Source organism: Ambystoma mexicanum, chromosome 5q (assembly GCF_040938575.1).
Source record: "Ambystoma mexicanum isolate Mex_15411 chromosome 5q, UKY_AmexF1_1, whole genome shotgun sequence".
Lineage (NCBI taxonomy): Eukaryota > Metazoa > Chordata > Amphibia > Caudata > Ambystomatidae > Ambystoma > Ambystoma mexicanum.
In genome coordinates, this window is record NC_090933.1 from 998,913,059 (window position 1) to 998,929,221 (window position 16,163).

The following is a 16,163-nucleotide window of genomic DNA, read 5'->3' on the forward strand; positions in this document are numbered from 1 at the left end:
GTGTTGCTGTTCATTGTGCAACATTGTTTTGTACTGTGCAAAGTTTACATCAGTTATACTGCTTTCATTGGCTTTGAAAGCGTCTTCATATGAGTCATAGGTATCCAGTATTTCTTCTTCTTTTCTCCATGGTTTGAAGAGTTGTAGCAGGGACATGTAATATATTTCTTGATGTTGTGGAGTCTTTAATGACAATTTGATATGATTAATTACATTTGGTTTGGTGAGTTTTACTAAGCTGCCATCACAGTTTGTCACTTTGTATTTACGGTTTTGCTCATCAGGTTTTATATTATTTTTGTATGTGTAGTTTTGGGCTATGTGGTATAGACACATGGTTTCCAAAGTGGTACTCTTGTTTGGGTAGTATGTGTCAAATAAATTGTTTTTTTAAATGTCTTGCTGTTGGGATCATGTTTGGCTATTGTTTCTATATCTTCGTATGATTTTAGAACTCTTTTTCTAGATTTAGCTGGACCAAGACTTAGCCATACTATATTTGCAGATTTACGATACAATGCAGTACCAGTTAATCGATCAGCTGCTTAGTAGGATCCACATTCTCTATGGGACAGCATTTTTATGCCCAAGCTGTATAATTTCTGAGACACTGTTTTATCTGATGACAGGTCATTCCAGAGGTCTTGGAGCTCTGTCTTTTCTGATTTGGTTAAGTATGCTGTGACATATCGTGCAACTGCAGTAGAATTGTCTGCAATGTACTGCACATCTATGTTTGCATTCCACAAGTGGGCAATGATTGCATTGTAATCATTGATATATTTTTCTTCTTCTTTTCTTTTTATGCAATATGTATTTTTAGGTGACTTACCTTTAACACTATGTCTAACTGAAGACATGAGGTTGTTCACTTGACCTGTATTTGTAACTGGTCTAGGGAAACCAAATCGGCATTTGGTGTAGTATTTCCCTTTGTTTTTGTATTTGTGACGACAATATTTGCCACATTTGTGTCTTTGGAATTGTAAGACTTTTGCATGAAGATCACTATTTGTGGATTCTGACCGAATTTCACAAGTGACATATTTTTCAATAAACTGTAAAACAATGGCATCACTGTCTTGACCAAATTTAGGAGCATCTTTAATCCACAAAAGCATGTGGACATGTGGCGCTCCTCTGGTTTGGTATTCTTTTCTCCAAAAGAAGTGTTGCACTTCTCCAAGGGGAGGAACAGTTTTATTACAAATAAAATGTAGCATAGCAATGAAGCGATGGTGAAAATATCTAGAAAAATTAACAGGATCCTAAGAACAAAGTTTTCCAAGTGTTAGCATATCTATGTGTGTTTTGTTTTCGTTTGATATGCGTAGGAAAGCATGTAAATCTTCCCATGCATATTCTGCGCAACTTAATGTAACAAACCAAGTGGGTGGGCCAAGGTTTCTGATCATACAACGTACATCTCCATGGCTTCGAAACCAGTACTCTTTAGTACCTCGCATATTTGCTAATAGATTTGTAAGATTTGTCTGTAAAACCTCATCTTTTTGTTGAACTTTTTGTAATAATTGTGTGGCTGTCATATTTTGAAAGTGTGATCCTGATTTTAATATGTGTGCAACTCCGTAACATAAAGTTGCTAGTTCACTTTCAAAGAGTAGGTGGAATATGTATTCCACATTTTGTCGAAATCTGGGATCTTCAGAATACATTCGTAATGAGCGATATTCTGATGCTGATATTTGAACAGGTCTATCATCGTATCTTCCTGCTTTGCCAGTAGGAAAGAGTAGAGGAAAAGCACGTGCTTCTATACTTTTTTCCCATATGCTGATTGGTGATCTTTTTGTTTGACGCATTTGGTACGTTTCCAGTGCATCTTCTATGTGTCATTAGAGTGCAATGGGTGAATTGTATAATGGTCTACATTTTTTACTATTGTAGCAGGATCTAGGAGCTCAAATTGACCAGTTTCTTGTGTCTCTTGAATTATTTCAGTTGTATCTTTCAAGTTTGCTTCGATATTAATTTCTTTGTAATAATCATTATTCTCTTTGAGATATTGCAGGGCTTCTCTAACTTTATGTAAATCTACCAGTTGTTGCCAAATTCTTTTGTCTTTTGTAGGTACTCCATTTACCAAGATAATTAAAGATTGTTGCATTGGACGTTGCACTCCTAGAGTGTGCACATTTTCTTTTAGATCTAATGGTAAATACACTACTTTTCAACGAATACCTTTCACTAATTCAGAGGGAGGTAATTTTGCAGTTTTTGGTTGAAGGCATATTATTTCTTGAAATGGATGAACTGTTTGAATTATGATGCTCTCATATAAATTAAGTTGTTGAAGGAGTTTTGGTAGTGGATGTAATTCCAAGTTATTTGAGATAGCACGTGAAGGAGTTTGGTTGTTGTCAAGTTTGGTAGTGCAGTAACTGCAAAGTATTATGGGGTCAGTTATTTCGTATTTGTTTTCTGCTATAAGGTAGAGAGCTAATTCAAACCATTTAGAATCTTCATTGTCTTCTATTTTGTATGAAAGGTCTATAGTTTTTGTGTTACTTTTATAACACTTTCTGCGGCAACATACACACACGTGGTTTGGTATTTCAGCTGAAGTACTTTGAAATTTTAGTATTTCTTTTTTGTATGTGTGTAGTGAAAGGTTGCCATGTGCAGATTTGTTTCAAAGTTGGTTCACAGCTATTTCATCTTGTAAGTGGGTTTCATTTCCAAAATATTTTTTCTGTATATACTCGATTTCTTCTAGTAGGTCTTTTGGTGTACCATGTAGAAGAATGTTATTTAAATTGGCTAGTGCTAAAGCAGGACTTTTTGCATAATACAGTTTATAAACTAGATTTCTTATACTTGCATGATGTGTTGATATCCTTTTGATATCATGGAAGGTTGTTTTGCAAGTAGCTCCTGATATGCAGGCCAACGAATGTCCTTGCAGTCCTGTGTGCTTGCGTACTGGACGAGCATCCATACTTTGCAGTATTTTAATTTTGATTTTGTCTTTGCTTTTCACATATTGATTGAGGACTAGGGTAAAGATTTGAACATTTTTTTGGGAATGTTACACATTGACGTGCATGGCCATGTGTAAATTAGATGTTCTGATTCAGTCGAATGGAGGGGTAAATCTAAGTTTTTAGGGCATATTTTTGTAAGGAGTACTTCTTGTTCCATTATGGTATTATTAACTTTTTCATAACCTCGACCACTGCTATGTATGGCAATTGTATTTGTTTGCTTTTGTTTGTACGCTTCTTCATTAAAGTATGGTTCTGTGCTTGTAGTGTGACTCCATTCACCTCCACAGATATTTAAGAAGTTATTTCTGTTCACATTTCGTTTATTGAGAAGTCTTTTTTGAAGTTTAGTTATTAGTTTTGTTAGTGGTTTCATTCTGTTTAACACAACAATAAATACGTTTCTTTTGAGAAGAATTGCACTGTCTATCAACGCTTCTAAGATTACTTTCCTACGATAGGTTTGAAGTGTTGAACCTGGTTTCTCTCCTTTTTTTATCAGATTTTGAAGGACTTTGTGACGGAACATTTTGGCTAATAATAATAATACTTTTCTTGGTATGCTTACTTTGTTCTATATCAAGATTTATAGAAGACGTTTTATTTGTAGTGATAGTTGATTTTCTGTTAATAGTTTTTTGGGTCGTTTTACTTTGTGATAGAGGAGGCAAAGTTTTTGCACTAGAAACTTCTTCTGTTTCACAACATGACTGTATTAGCTGTTGTGTTTCAACGTTTTTTACAAATTCTGCTATAGATGGGTGTTTATGTTGGAGACTTTTCTTTTCATTTGCTCTACTTCTGCGTCCCTTTCTACGGAGTTGCTTTTTGGTGTGAATTCTGTAGCGTCTGTTGAAAAAAATACAGAAGGTATGGGTTGGGGTTTTCTGCAATGCATGTGTGTTGTGTGCACGATTGTTTGAGTAAGATGATAAAGATGTATGTAATGGTGTGTGATTGTGAATTGGGAAGTTGAACTACCAGGGATGGGTATTCTTCAATTAATGTGTTACTAAACTGGGTTTCAGATGACAGAAAAAAGTAAGCCGGTGGTGTGGAGAAGAATAAATAATATAGGTAAAGCTATACAAAACAGTTGTTTGTTCTACAACATCTACATTCTAGCGGCTGAGTTGGGTAATTTGTGTGCCGAAAAATAGGAATTTGAGGGCCATTCTGACAGGAGATCACTGTTTAAGAAGGGGGGGGGATTTTTGTTCAGAATGGTGAAGAATCTCTATTTTTAGGCACAGAAATACCATGAATGCACCGTACAGTGCGTGTGAGTTATAAATCAAATATTATGGTAACAATCTACTTACTTTTTTTTCAAAAATGAGTAGTTTGCTTCTTAGTTGTTCTTTGTAAATCAAAATCGGCTGATTCTATTCAGGAGAATGGGCTTCACTGCAATTGTAAAAGAAAGAAATTAGTAATTTGGTTGCTATATAGCACTGTTTTCATTTTAGACATAGATTTTTTTAAATTGAAATGCTCAGCGCCTTCCTGAAAACCATTAAAACTATATTATGACTAAGAGTAGGAAAGAAAATATCTTTACTATGGTTTGTGGAATTCATAATCTACCAACGTATACCACTATTCTTGTAACTAAGCTTTTCCACGTAATAGTGAGTCATTGTCATCATAGCTCTCAAACATGTGTGTCGCAAAGGCGGGTGAAATCACCTGATTTTGTTTTTGGCGGGTGAGACGCCCATTGGAATGAATGGGCGTGCAGGAGGCTTGGCGGGTGAGTGAGACCTTTACAAGGCGGGTAACACCCGCCAAAAGCGTGTGAGTTGAGAGCTATGTGTCATAGCCTGCTTTTGCACTTAACAGTGAGTGAATGTCATAGTCTGCTTGTCCTATATAAATGTATGTAAGTACTTATATAAACGAAAAAAAATTAAAACCAATTATGTGTTGGTACAAATATTATTGTTTGAGATTTGATCATAGAGGGTGTATGTTATTTTGTGTGATTATATGTCGTGTATATATTTTATTTCAAAAATGTTAGTTTTATTGTATTTGCATGTGTGTGTGTGTATGAAGAAATTAAACGATATAAAGGTTTGTAAGTGACAGGTCATTTTAGGACAATGAAACAATGATCGTCCATTAATTTTTCTAGATTATAATAGATAGATTTCCAGTAAAAGTCGGTTAGAAAATGTGTTCATGTACTGTGTAGAAAATATGCATACCTGTACTTTCTGTTCATGTATATGGATATGGACCAAGCTGCAAGTAGAAATATTGGAGATTTGTATAGTATTTCTCGTAGATCGTGGGTGTCAATGGTATGAGACTTGTACTCCGAGAGATACACCGTACAATTGTAGTGCTGCTCTATGATGATGCAGTTACATGTAGAGTTATTGGATTTGATTGGTGGATGGTCATGTGATTGCTTAGCTACATCCAATGAGGGAATGGCACAGAGAGTGAAATCTAAATGGTAGAAGGACTGTACATGTTACGATATGTTCGCGGACATGGCGGTAGTTCTAGGACACCGCGTATTACATCCAGGGAATTTGGGGAGGGGAGGTATGGAAATGAGATTGGATGAAGCAAGGGATTGGTCAGTTTAGTGAGTGTATTGTGCTAGGAGAGGTTTTCTCAGATATTGTTTTTGCAGAGAGAAGAACAGATAGCAATGGCTGAGTGTTTCAAAACACAAATTGTATGGATTCTGGGAGACTGGTGGATTCATTGGTTGAAGGTGCATGCAGAAAGCTGAGGAGTATCTATAGATCTTGGATTCCCACATGTGGAAGTGCACTGGCATGGAGTGCGTGTAATGAAGTGGTTGTGTCGGGGGGGAAATTCTGCCGGGGTCGGCCGGGCCGTCCGCAGACCTCCGGGCAGGGAGGCCCCAACTCCTCCCGTATATCCCAAAAGAGATAGAGTATGAGACACACGCAAGAAGCAAGGTGACTCTGCTGTTTATTAGACAAAAACCGCAGGGATGGGTCAAGGATCGTACGCGTCCGTCCTGACACACACACAATCGTTGGGCTCGCAGGCCCTTTTTACCTTAGTATGACGCGCTACTTGCGTCACCTTGGAAAGTTAGCAAAAAACCTATCGCCACTCTTAATTGGTTGCTCGAGTGGTAGGGTTAGTATAGCATACGTATAGAGAACAATGTTAGTGGTCAAGGGTTAGTCAGGTGATATATCTGGGTTGTCCCTACAATTAGATACATGAGAATTGTTACATGAAGACCCCTGATGATTGGTTAATGTTAATGGCGTCAGTGATAAGAGCCCCATGTTCTGATTGGTGCACTCGCGAGCCTCCCAGTCTGGGACCATCGCTGTTCCCAGCTCTCGGTGCACCTGTCATTTGCAACAATGTTTCACTATGAGTACGTGCAGACAATGTGAGGACTTATTCATAAGCTGGAAGGCCGACTACTTCCACTGTCGCAGATGTCCATTGAGCCTTTTAATTGTATCTGCCTGTGTCTTGTAACGAGGGATCCAGACGCCTTTTCTGGCCTTGGCATCCTGTCAGGTTCAGCTTGGTCACGTGAGGTGGGACCGTGTTTGAGGCAGAATTCTGCACAATTAATATTGTTTTTCCACTGTGTGCCTGGTTTAATTTGCAGGTGTGACTTTGACGTTGGTGTGCGGCGTGCGAGGTTGCAACATCGTGCCCTTGATTGTCCGCTTTCGGAATGTGGGTTTGCAACATTGCGACCTTGGCTGTCTGCTTTCGCCGGGCTCATTCTGCAGGATCAGCAACCTGACTCTTGTTCTTTTAACGTCCATGGAAGCTCTTGCTTGCGGCCTACTTAGGCCTGGTGTATAGGTGGAACCGTTTGGTGCACAGGCGCTTTAGGTTATAGTATCATATTGTCTTATCCCCAGTATCGTGTCTTCGTTATATTTCTCATTATGTCACCTGGTTTTAGGAGAAGCGTAAGCAAGCTCTTTAGATGGGTTCATGATGCGTCTTGCGTTTCTGCATTTTGAGAGCCTATGTGGAAAATAATAAAGATGCACGTCCGTGAGTATGTCTGTCGCCTACGTCATAGCACTGAGTATATTCTTCGTGTAGATTGGTGCGGGAGTGTCCGGTGTGTATATTTGCACAGGTGTGCTGACCGTTGGCTAGGTCGTTATGGCATCTCTAACGACGTGTAGGTTTTAGTCTAGTTGATCCGTGCCGCAGGTGTCGGCATGGACAGGGCGGGCTGCTGGGCAGGCAGATGGACACATCCGTATGTTCCTGTACCAGGGTATTTGGTCGTCTGGTAGATGGGCAAACTCTTCTCGTGGCGGGTGCCTGGGCCGTGATCCTTTAGTCCAGGCGCGAGAGGGGAAGGACGGGAGCCTGGTCTTCCATTCTCCCACTTCAGTTGGACTTGCTACCTCTCTGTGCAACTTTGAAGATAGAGGAACATCCAGACATAATTGTAATTCATTTTGGAGGGAACAGTTTAGGACATGTGTCTGGAATTTCTTTGCAATTTGCAATGAAAGAAGGACTTCAGAAGATAATGGACATGTTTCCAAAATCTAAAATAATTTTTTCACGGATTGCGCAGAGACAAGTGTGGCTTCGTTCTTTCTCATGTGGTCCACAAATGGAGAAAGCAAGGCGTAATGTTAATAAGGCTGTTTGTGAGTTATGGTTGCTTATCTTACCATAACTGCCGAATTTCAGGGGTTTTTCGGTTTTACTTTGAACCTTAACGTCCCTTTAACAACGTTTTTTCACTGAATTTCATAGGTTTTTAGTAGCGCAACTTAACCATAACGTCCCTTTAACAACGTTTTTTTACTGAATATATATGTATATATGGTTCCTGCTACTGGCCCAGCAATGCGCTTCTCAAGAACCATATTCTCTTGTTTAACCACTCTAGCAAATTCCATACATTCAAGTATTCATCCCCTGCTCACAGGAAGCAGCAAATAATTGCAATGCTCTGCGCTTCAAACTGTTTGTATTTACAATCCTTGTGATGAAAGTTAAAGAATGCATATGTGCATATATAGCAGCACTGTGTTACTTTTTCATAACATAAGGGAAAACACATGAAATACATATGTCGACCATTTTTACATGGCACTTAGTGTCTGCCACTTTAATATGTTGTCAGCACATGCATACATCCTAACATCACCCGTTCCAATATATTGGTGCTTCTTAAGTCTTTCTTTTTTCCTAAGCATTCTGTCACTTCCAATTCCACTTCTCCCATAATAAAACACAAACTACAAGTGACAGAATGCAAAGAAAAAAACACAACTACCATCAAGATTCAAAACTGTGACATTTACATTAAATAACCATAGAAAATGCTTTGCTTTTAAAAATATTTTTTGGGAAGCATTTTTAAGAAAGTAAAAAAATGCATATCTGCATTTACAGCAGCACTGTGTTACTTGTTCACATAAGAAAGTAAAAGCAGATAGCTTTTGTAATTGGCACTCAGTGTGTACCAGGTTATGATATTCACAGTACATATATACTTCCTAACATAACCCATTCCAATCTTCAGCTTTTTATGCAGTCTTTTTTCTCCACATTCTGTGTCTGTATTCCAACTTTTACAATGGTAAAAGTCGAACTACAAGTCCCATACTACGAACAAAAAATCTAGGACTACATAAACACCTACAGATTAGAATGCATAATCTTGGCAAGAATGCATATACTTTTCTTCTTTTTTACAAAATGTTACAGAGCTTCTGCAAATGCACATACACATTTCTTAGCGTTCATGAAAATGCTCCTAAACGCAACCATTTTTAACCATCCACCAATTTTATTCACTTTTTCCCTGCCACTTCATTAGAAATATGAACCCTGCTTCCTAAAAGTACTTCACCATTACCACATATCCCCACTAACTTTCTTTTACAATTACAGGAAAGAAGCACATCACTGCAATCAACAACCGAAAAATGGGGGCGCTATTGAGCAGCCGTCGGATGCAGTCATAGAATTACACTGCTCTGCCGGGGCTGTCGATATCCTGAAATATACTGCCATTTGAGGGAAGAAAACCGTGTGGAAACGATATCAGTGGAAACGTGATTGCACCCACATCATTCTCTCAAAGTTCTGGGGAAAATCGGCACCATTTTGGGCTGCCTGTACCATCTGAATACTCATCTTAACTTTGAGTGGTGTGGAGCCGTGAGGCCACGTGGGGGTGGAGCGGCAATAGATTGCAGCAAGGGGAAGGACGACACTCATCACCGGACCAAGCCATTGGCCCTGCACCACAGCGGACGCCAGGTGGGACCCCCCTCTCTGGACTCAAACTCCCTGCAGCGCTGTGGTGCCGTGGGGTTGCCTGAGTGATGAGAGCTGAGCTGAAGACTCCGTCTGGACAGGCGCTGAGACACGGTGGCTCTAGGTGACTACACCTCTCTGCTCACACGGTATATCAAGAGTCCAACTGCTGGAGCTCAGTACCGGTAGACTGCACTGATCACAGCCGGGCACTTGGAGTGCTAAAGAATGGGACGTTCCCAGACAATGACGGTCGCCTCAGCATGGGAACACTTCCCCCCCTTCCCTAAGGCAGCATGGAGAGGGCAACATGGGAAAGGACAGCGGACAAGGGAGAGGGTGACAGACACTGGCATACATCATGAGGATATGACAATTGCAGGCCGCCTCATGAGATACGCATTTGGGCCACAGACAGCACCATACAACTAAGTGGGATCCTGAAGAGGCCCAGAGTAGGGGTGAGCTCCCCAACGAGGCACTGGGTGTAATTCCTGCCAATCCTGTTCTATCCTGACTACCCAAAAGAAGTCCAGAAATCCTGACGGTCCTATGACTCTATTAAAAGAAAACTTGCATCTCTGAGCATCAAATACACACTCTTCTTCCCTGCCACCCTTAAACTGCACCACAATAACATAGTCCATGTATTCCACAACCCACGAGAGGCCTGGGAATGGCTAGAGACAAAGGTTTTATCCTCCCCCTGCCAGAGAGATCACACACTGTGTAAAGAAAATGACCGAGATAACCCAGACCGAGGACAAAGACTCACACCACGCAAGGAAGATATGGAGGACAAATCGCCTCGAGGTGCAGGAAAGACCTGAGGATTAATGTCAGGACACAAGACACACAATAGTCTAGACCTACTTTTGGGGAGAGACCCTACCTGCTTTCTTCCCCCCCTTTCCGTGGCCACAAAACACTCAGTTTGGCAGGATGGAATCTTAAGGTAGGCAGCCCCAGACGGGGGTGAGGAGTAGTGGACAAGCCTCAGGGGAGCTCCCCAAATTGTTTTTCATGAGTTTATGGTTTTATATGTTTGGTCGACAGGTGCTTCTAGTTGGGGGGAAGTACAGAGTGGGGGGAGTTTCTCTGGCACAGTTAATAAACATGAGTGGTGAGAGGTACAGCCACCCCAGATTACAACCTGTGAAACAAAAGGCTATGGTATCCTTCACAACCAGAGCAGAAAGTGCAGGAAACCTATCCTTTGGGACTGGAACACCTGGACAGTTCAGGTTTATGTTACACAGTTGTATGGCAGCAGTGGGATGGAGGTCTTCGGAGGCCTTAGAGTGAACAACCAGAATACTGTGTACTTCCTGGTTCAAGGTGGGGATGTCGCAATCCCCTAGCCTTATCTGTATCCTGTTTCCATCCTAGGCTTCACATATTTAGGCATACGTATTAGCCCAACCCTAGATGAGTTCCTCCAGCTTAACTTGCAACCAGCATAGGATTACCATTCATTTGCACGTACTAATTAGCATCACAGACATGGGTAGTAAATGAATGGTTACACAGCGACACAATGCTTCCACATATCTGTATGGAACTATCCGCTATGCACCCGATCTCACCCCTCCAGGCTCTATACGCTGAAAATGGGAGGGTGTGTCAGGATTGCCACAAATGTAATTTCATGTTCGCCACACCTGGAAGGATGCACATAGACACATCAGCTGGGGTCCTAAACAAACACTAGCCCAACCCATATGGCCCAACGCACACCTACTGGAAAAACAGAGAATTTGATGTTTTGGGAATTGGGAAAGACAGGGTATACATACATTACCAGATATAGACCATGAAGGGTGCCTACTAGAGTTTGACAACCTGAAAGAAAATTGTGCTTTGCAACCCATGGAACACTTTAGACATACACAGCTCGCTCACACCATGAATGCTCAATTCCTGAAACTATCAGATATATCCCCCTGCCCCCCACTGGAATCTAATGTTCTCCCAGACCGTATCCCCTCCAAGGTCACCTCCACGCTGTACAGAGCTCTTAACTCTTTTGGTACCAAAGAACTCACTAGGCCGAAAGAAAAATGGGAAAGAGACCTGGGCAGGCTGGAATTGGAGGAATGGGTGGAAGCTCTGATGTTTACCCGAGATATAGGCATTGATGCGAAATTGAGGCTGAATTCAGAATAGTGAATCGATCTTACTACACTTGAACAATGTTAGACAAGGGGGGAGGAACGACGATGAACTTTGACTTCGATGCAAGCGCAAAAAGGGTACTTTTTTCCACACAATTAGGGACTGCGACGTGTTGCAAACCTTCTGGGCGAAATGCACCAACAATATTTCCAAGACCAATGGACCCGAAACTGATATTGCTAGGGATCTGGGGGGACATGGACATCAACAAATACAAAAAATGATTCCTTGCTGTTGCACTTGGAGCGGGGAAACGACTGATTGCCGCAACCTGGAGCTTGGCAGAGACACTGTGCCTAAACCGATTGTCCAGCGAAGTAAACAGGTGTGCATCCAAGGATTGCTGCATTTGCAAAGCGAGAGGTTGCCCCAAAAAATTTCAGAAAATATCGGGGAAATGGATGGACGACTGACAAACCCCTGCCCTTGGTTTACCCCCTCCACCATCCCCCACCTCGATGTCTGTGTAGTCCCGGTGCTATCAAGAAATGCTTACAATTGTTGATATGCTTGATATATCATTTGACTTTGCTGCCTTTTATTCTTTATATGTACGTTCATATTGTTTTGTGTGTATAAAACTAAAAAAATTGTGTTATAAAAAAAAGTGAAAATAAAACAACCGGGAAAGGAATGCCCTGCGTCTGACAAAGTAAGTACATTAATGACCCAGGTAAATGTATGTAATTATAGCAGGACAGTTCCACTATATATATTAACCTAGACTACTCTTTTCAAACCAACATTTCTTACACTCTAGCACATTATATTGAGGGTTTCCTGTTTTAGGGGTTTATTTTTATTGACTTCCGGGGATGTTTTTTCAGTGTTTTCAAAAATTGTAGGGCTCTGTGTTTATCAGTGTTTTCCCGTTTGCCCCCTTCAAAATATCACAAATATTATTTTATTGTTTCATTACATGCATAAGTAGGGTGAGATCTCTTAGAGCAAGATGTTTTTAACACTTTCTGGAGAATAAAGATGAATGTGTTAATCCAGTAATATCTAACATTTCTGCAAGTCAAAATTATTGTAAATAATGCAATACTTTTTCAGGGACTCTTTACCCATCCTTGCGCCTTGTCTTCCCATGAAGAGTTTGATTGTGAAAACGACCTGTTCACACTGTAGAGACTTCTATTTTTAGCAGATAACACACAGTGTGCTAAAAGGATTTGCCCGGGAACACTCACTTTGGTGGAGATAAGGATTTTGGGTGCTCTACATTGCCACAGGAGGTTGGGAGGTGACAGTGACACTTTGCAGCTCTCCTCCAGACAGATACACATACAGAGGGTCTGTGGCCACAAACAGACACTGAAAAATCCATGTTACACCATTTATTGTAAATACAAATATGTCAGTGGTCAAGGGCTATTTGGAGGAATTCTAGGCAATTAAAAGATATGAATTTGCAACCACTCAACATGTCTCAAATGTGTCTACAATGCCTCAAAATAGCTCTGACCACATACAACTACAATTTCTTTTTTTTATATAGAAACCAATGTAACATTGAATGTGCAATGTTTTAAATAAGGTCAGGGGACATGGGGGGAAGCAATGGGAGGAAGCAAACAAGCATACATGTAGTGGAGTAGGGCTCTTTACCTATTAGTTGCCCAACCCCCTCTCCAGCCACCCCTTCCCCCCAAACATCCTCTCATCCACACTCACACTAAGGCACCACTGGGATGAGGGAAAACAGTGTTTTTCAGTTTAACACTACAAGTCACTTTTTCTTCCGGAGGGGCGGGGTTTCCGGTGTTTATCGGATTTCACTGAAAACAGGAAAGCCGAATTATATTCCACCATACACACTCCTACTATTCCCATCTACACACCGCCATTGCAACATGCACTCTGTTCATCAAAACAGCACAATCGCTGCACAGATTCCACCACACCACCACTGCCTTCCTCACTAACCCAACACCATCACACTTTCTGTACTGTTGTATTCACAAAACCGTCCCAACCACACCTAATATACCACCTCACAGTCAAATAGCACTGTATTCATCTCTGCAATCATATCCACACACCAATGAACCATTCATACATATACATTGTACACCTTTTCAACTCAACTTTCTCTTTTCCCAACAGACACAACAAAATGCCTACCAAACAGCAACTACATTGAAAAGAAAGAAAAAGTAGTGCAGACAAGATTAAAAGTACACCACATAGTCATGCACCTCTATAGCAATTCTTAGAAAACATAAAAGCAAAAGAGCTAGTAACCTCACTAAACAAAACTAAACTAGCCACACCTAAACCAAGGAAAAGTCCCTCTTGCAAAAACAAAAAGTAAAAAAAGATGTACAAAGAAAAGCAGAGCTACTAACAAACAAAATCCTCTATCAACCAGTGTTAACATAGTCACGGTAAAGCAATCCAAAAAAATAATGTTACATAGAGTTCTTCATAATCTTATAAAAACATCTGAAAAGTCACGATCTTCCTTTAAAAACTACTGCAGGAGAGTAATCCTGCAAGCTCTAAAATTGACAGCACTTTTCTTCTCAATAGAAACTTGTTTATATTGATTTTAAACAGAATGAAACCACAAACTGTCAGCTTTTGTCACTGCCCCCACAGGTTTAGCTGCCTACAACATAGGCTGTGTCACTTTACACCGATTACTACTCCTGCCAGTAGAACACCAAAACAAATTATAATATTACAAACTTTCTACAGAATCTGCAATGGAACTACGCAGAGTGTTAAAACAAATGAAAATGCTACTAATAGATGAAGTGAGCATGGTCTCCAACCTAATGTTGCCTTTGATTCACCTCAGATTACAAGAAGTACTTAAAACAAACTATGAAGAGCTCTTTGGAGGAAAACACATTATTGTTTTCGGAGATCTTCTTCAATTGACACCAGTGAAAGGTGAACCCATTTTTAAAACCTTAGGACACAAACTCTGCCGGAAAACTCTTGGCAGCATAGGAAATGTCAACCTTTGGCAACATTTACAATACAGAGAATTAACAGAAAACATGCAACAGTCTGCAGACCTCACCTATGCCAACATTAGAGTTGGTGTACTATCTCAAGAAGCACAAGCAATATCCATGCACTTTATGGCCATAACTCATGTGCTACTGATGTTGTGGAACAATTAGCACACAAAAATGTCAATTGTATGTCCTTAATGCCAACTCTTGCAAGCTGTTCCAAATCCAAACAATGCTGAAAAAAGAAATGCAACCAATAATTGAAATATTCTCCACAGACAAACTGGACGTACATGGTATGACACTACCCATGTGTCAACAAGCCACAACAAGACTAAATACCTCAGAAAATTCTATCTCCAACACAGCTGGATTGGAAAAAATATTAAAATTATCTTTAAACTGTAGAGTAATGCTTAAACGTAACATTGATGTAGAGCAAGGACTCGTTAATGGAGCATTGGGTACAGTTGTTGGCTTTCAAACATACCCACGTGACAACATCATTCAGTTTGTCAATATTCTCTTTGACAAATTTTCAGAAGTAAAGAGGATAGGGCGCTCAACAGCTCGATTCCTTCTCTTCAAAGACATGTATGTACGCAGAGAACAATTTTCACTAACTCTAGCATACGCACTCACCATTCATAAATCACAAGGTCTTACCCTAGACAAAGCATTGATAGATATTGGTAACACAATTTTTGAAAACACTGAAAAAACACCCCCAGAAGTCAATAAAAATAAACCATGAGTGATGTCATCAATGATATTTGTGATGTCATCTTTGATGTCCTGGGTGTTAGGGTTAGCAATGCACGTAGATGGTGCGAGTTATGGTTGCTTAGCTTACTATAATGGGGGAAAGTGCAGTGGTGTTTCTTTGCACTGTGAAGTATAACATTCCTTTAGTGATATTTTTTTTAATGAATGTACATATATATGTCTGGCAGGGAAGAAAAAGAAAGGGGCTAAACAAGTGATGTCGTCATTGACATTTGAGATTACATTTTTCATGGTCTGGGTGTTAGTGTTAGCAGTGCAAAGGGGTGGTGGCAGGGTTGGGGGCTTAGTTTACCATAACTGTCGAATTTCAGGGGTTTTTTGGTTTTAATTTGAAGCATAAAGGGGAGGTGGACATTTTTTTTTTAGTGAAGTGTACAGGTTTTTGTTAGGGCAACTTAACCATAACGTCCCCTCAACAAAGTTTTTTTTGTACTGAATTTCACTGGTTTTTAGGAGGGCAACTTATCCATAACGTCCTCTAAACAAAGTTTTTTTTTGTAGTGAATTTAACTTGTTTTTGGAGGGCAACTTAAACATAACGTCCCCGTAAAAAAATGTTTTTTTGTAGGGAATTGCATTGGCTTTTGGAAGGTGGAACTTAAGCATGAAATTGTGGCAATGAAGTCGTTTAGCAGAATATACACTGTAATAAAATGATTTTGAAAGATATATAATGTACGTACTTGACATAGATTTAACATACATACATACAGAAACCCCTCCTTAATGATATTGGAAAGGGACGGACTGAGCGCTTGTTTGCGGACGGGGTTGGACAGCATCAACATTACCCAAAGAGGCGGGGGATAGATGAAAGTGTACTATTGTCTTACAGAAAAAATGTGCAATGTAGAAGAAGGAGATGAAAATATTATAAGTAGTAATAAGTAAATATGGAAACCTGAAGTTAGGAAAAGAAAACCACACATTTAATAACCATGTAGAGTAAAGTGGATGGTACCAT